Source organism: Atta colombica, unplaced genomic scaffold (genome assembly GCF_001594045.1).
Source record: "Atta colombica isolate Treedump-2 unplaced genomic scaffold, Acol1.0 scaffold98, whole genome shotgun sequence".
Taxonomy (NCBI): domain Eukaryota; kingdom Metazoa; phylum Arthropoda; class Insecta; order Hymenoptera; family Formicidae; genus Atta; species Atta colombica.
In genome coordinates, this window is record NW_017259592.1 from 546435 (window position 1) to 551425 (window position 4991).

Here is a 4991-nt window from a genome sequence, read left to right on the forward strand (position 1 = left end):
AATACACGCGGTTAATCCTTTTTCGTTTTTTTTTTGCGCTCTTTCCTCGCGCGCTTCCTAGTTATGATCCCTATCTTTTCTTCAGCGCCATCTTCCGATCACGCACGCACGCACGCACGCACGCATATATATATACATATATATATATATATATATATATACACATATATATATATAAAGTTTACGTTAAATTATTTAAGATTAAAAAGACATTAAAGATTCTTCAACCATTATAGGCATTTAATTTCTAATATTGGTAATACTCTGAATTAATTAGAGAAATCATATTATGTAAAACAAAATCATTCCATTTAAAAAATAGCCGTATATAACTTCGAAAAATTAATTTTTCGAAATTGATTTAACTACACATAAAATAAGACTCGAATAAATCTATCAATAATATATGATTTCTGATTTCTTCTAGTAAATTAAAAGCTTCTAGTAAACAGTCATATTCTCAAAATGGTCACGAAAATGCGAAGTATAATCGAAGAGCCATGATCATCGAAGGCCTTCGTACTGAGCGCTCAGCAATGGAAATAATTCGGTTCTTTGGATACCCGAGATCAACCGTTTATGACATTGTGCAAAATATTCGGCTTTAGAACAGTCCAACTAAGGTTCCAGCAAGGAAGAGTCATTCGAAAAAACGCACTGCGAGAACCCGCAGTCGTTGAAAGAGCTCAAGCGCTGATTTCGGATGACTCAGGGTAATCATTGCGCGTTCTAATGAATGTAGAATGAAGCCGTGGATGGAAATTGTGGCGTCCGAAAGATCATATGTTTTTTAGCAGGACGATGCACCGGTTCATACAAGTCATTTGATTCAAAATTTGCTCTCAGACAACAACGTCGATATGTTTTGGTCCAAGGAATTCTGGCCTCCCAATAGCTTAGATTTAAATCCCTTGGACTACTACGTATGAAGCATAGTTAAAAGAGTCACAAACAAATCTCAGCATGGACAGTGCTACATTACAGCGTGCGTGCGAACGAGAATAGAGAGGCTGTCATTCAAGCTAATGAGAAATATATCGAATAATTGTGCTCTACAGGGATCCCCCAAGTGCCATGTAAAAAGATTTTTTGTAATATTTAATTTTTCATTAAAAACATTTTGTTTGAAGAAATTGTTCGATTTGTCCGGATTTTGATGACGCAATGTCATCTGTGTATACCATATATATATGCCAATCAGAGCCAACCCCAGTGGTTCGGATGCAGATTTCTCTTTATTGTCGTGTGTTTAATAAAATAAATGCAATAATAGTATAATAATAAACGTTCGATTCTTCGTTTTAAATCCTTACCAATATAAAATATAATAATTCCAAATTAAATATGCGTAAAACTTAACTAAAAATGTGATTATGGTCAATTTAATAGACTCTTCAATGATAAAACACAACAATTTTAACCGCACTTCTTTATCCAATTTCCAACTTGCTATATAATAAATAACCGAGTAAATAACATTAAATATTAAAATTGCACAGAATAAGTGTAGAAACTTACATAAAATTAATACGATGTCATATAGATTGATTCAACAGAAAAAAACCATCTCATCGAATTGTCTGATTTGCTATGTAGTGATTTGTGAGAAAAAACAAAAAATTTTTTTGTATTATTTAAATCAATTATCTGAAGTTATTCTTAATTTTACTTAATTTACATGTAAGAGTTTCTCGCGACTCAAGAAGATCCTGTGGTGTTGGCAATCAGAATCGTAATGAGAGTCAAAATAATAAAGTTGTGTAATTATTGAAATAAAAATAATAATAAGGAAAGGAGAAAAAACATCATAATTCCGCAAACAAATTCATATATGTATGGTGGATTTAAAGCGAGAGGATAACCACTTAAAAAATAGATGTACACCTAGACTTCGGACTTCAAGCTTCACTGGACTTCACCGGAATTTATCGGACTTCATCGGAATTCATCGGACTTCGCTAGGTCTCATCGGACTTCATCTGGAATTCAACTGACTTCACCGAAATTCATTGGACTTCATCGGAATTCATGAATTCATCGGATTTCTCTGGACTTCATCTAGAATTCATCTGACTTCATCGGATTTCATCGGAAATCATGAATTCATCGGACTTCATCAGATTTCACCGGACTTCATTGGACTTGTGACAGATTGTACATCGAAATTCAAGAATGGTTACCCCCTCGGTTTAAAGATAGAATATCATTTTATAAATTTAAACTCTGTTTCTATTGTTTTATATGGTCATTTCCAAAATTAGTCTTTTATTTAAAATCCTTTTTTCGTCCAATATCTTAATGTTTTCCCAATCAAATTCATATTGAAAAACTAATTCTGTTCAAATATTACGGAATATTGCGTCATGTTCTAATTTATATGATTTCTATGATTTCTATGTCCATTTATGCGTATCTTCAAACATCTATCTGTTTGGCACATATGATGCTTCGCAATCTAAGCAATCAATTTAATATATGTCTATTTCGAGATAGATTAAGACAAACATCTTTATGACCTTGCATAAACTTTTTAACAATCTTAATATCCTTACATGCTATTACGAAATCTTTTGAAAAATTCTTTAATTTTTTTTTTTTTTTGATAAAATTGAATAAAAGGGAATAAAAGGGATTGTGAAAAATCTGTGATTCACTTTCTCTTCATTATTGTCTGTTGTTTTGTCATTAGATATGTGATCCTGATAATTTAATTGTCTAAATTTGTTAAACAATCTCTTTTTGATTGTAATAATTGAGTTTCGATAGGTGTCCGTTGCTTAAAAGAATTTTAATTATTAAATCAAAATTTTCCTGATGGAAAATAGGAGACAAAGAAAAAACTCTTATCTATTAAGGAGATAAGGAGGCTACATTAGGAGACCGAAAACAAGGTGATCTTTCGTAATTCTTTTTCAAAGAGAAGACTAATATTTATCAATTTCAAACTTTTTGAACATTTTAATATAACTATTGTAGAATACATAAAAATTTTTATGTGAAAAAAAATATTATAAATAATAAAAATATAAACATTTAATTTGACCACGATATTATCATTTTGTGTACATCCTACCGGCTGTAATTCTTGCCGAAACAAAAAATCGAAAAATATTTTTAATCTTTATAGAATATCGTTTTAATGAACCTAAAAAATTAAAAAATATATACATAAATTAAAATTTGTGCAACTTTAAAAAAAAAATTATTTTTACTAGGCAGCAGCCGCTTGTTTATGCAACAAAAATAATTAATGTTAATTTTTACTTAATTTTTTAGATTCATTGAGGATTCATTGAGTTGACTATTAGCTAACTAAGCTAACAAGTCTTAAAAAAAGACAAGTCGATCAGACAATTTTTTTCTCAATCTTGTACACAAAATTGACGAAAATGCAAAAAACAGATTTCGAGAAAAACGCGTTTAAAATTTTCGATTTAATTCTTGAGTACTTACAGTGCTCGAAGGCTAATCTGTTATTCCAGGGACATACAATAATCCTTCAGCTTCCTCATGGAATTCATTTTGAGCAATTTGAGCCGTTCTACGAGCAATTCGGGCCTCTCTGGTGCTACTAATAAAGGAACCGACCCTCACCAATTTTAAGCTTTGGATACGTTGTAGAACATGAAAAAATATTAGACCCATATTTTTTTGTTTGTGCTTATCTCGAGGTTTAGAGGTGAAACCCCCTCGGAAAAAATCGTTTTTTTTTCTTTCGAAGCGAATACCATCGAAACTGTAAGAGATAAAAAAAATTTCCAGAATGAAAATTGAATGACTTTAAAAGTATTTCAGAACTATAATAAAAAAATTTTTTTTTAATTATTTATTATACCTGCGCGCCACGCACCCGTATATACAAGCGCTGAATTTATATCGAAGGACTTTGAATTTCGCTCTAAAATTTTAGGGACATATTCTCGAAGAGTATCAATTTATGAAAAAAAAAATCGACTTTTTTAACCCTGTAATATAGGAGACCTTCTTCCAATGATTGTCCCCACTTTTTTGACATAAGGGATGTCTAGAAAAATAATTTAAGTAGCAGCTAAAAAAGATGAGTACCGCTAATTATGAATGAACTTTCCCTTCTTAATTAGGCAACAAAATTTAAAGTGTCACCGCCTATTTCGATTGTAAATTTTAATTTGGGATGATATGAGTTGAACGTGTTCACCAATGTATCAATATGCGACGCATCATATGTTTACGCAATGTTATTAATATATCTTACATAAAGAGATGATGAAATTGGAAGACTCTGTAATGCTTTTCTTTTTAGATCTTGCATAACAATATCTGATAATAAGTGATAAACCTGTAGTGCGAAAGTCTGTTCGTAAAATTTTTGTTAAAGCTAAAATATAATTGTTGTTAAAGCTAAAATATATTAAATTGAGAATTCTAAAGTTTATGCATTACGTAGCAAATTGGAAATTGGATAAAAGAGAACAGTTAAAATTGTCGTGTTTCATCACACTAAAGAGTCTATTAAATTGACCAGTATCACATTTTTAGTTATATTTTACGCATATTTAATTTGGAATTTATATTTTATATTGATAATATCCAAAACAAAGGGTCAAAACGTTCATTATTGTACTATTGTTGTTTACTTTATTAAATACATGAGAATAAAAAGAAATCTGTGCACCCAACTGACTTGACTGATTGGTTTATATATATATATATTGTTTATTTAATTGTTATTTGTTCTTTTTAAAACTATACAACTTTTGTGATAGTATTCTACACTGTTTTATATCGTGCGCGTGTGTGTGTGTGTGTATGTGTGTGTGTGTGTGGGTATGTGTGCGTGTGTGTGTGTGTGCATGCGTGTGTGTGCGCGTGCGTGTGTGTGTGTGTGCATGCGTGTGTGTGCGCGTGCGTGTGTGTGTGTGTGCATGCGTGTGTGTGCGCGTGCGTGTGTGTGTGTGTGCATGCGTGTGTGTGCGCGTGCGTGTGTGTGTGTGTGCGCATGCGTGTGTGTG

General features: G+C 31.6%; 1 protein-coding gene across 4 annotated transcripts in view; it reads right to left on the reverse strand.

Annotated features, from left to right (window-relative positions):
• LOC108693785 (serine/threonine-protein kinase SIK3-like) overlaps positions 1-4991 on the reverse strand; it is a 214862-nt gene that overhangs the window by 175441 nt on the left and 34430 nt on the right. The gene's annotated exons all lie outside the window — the stretch shown is intronic.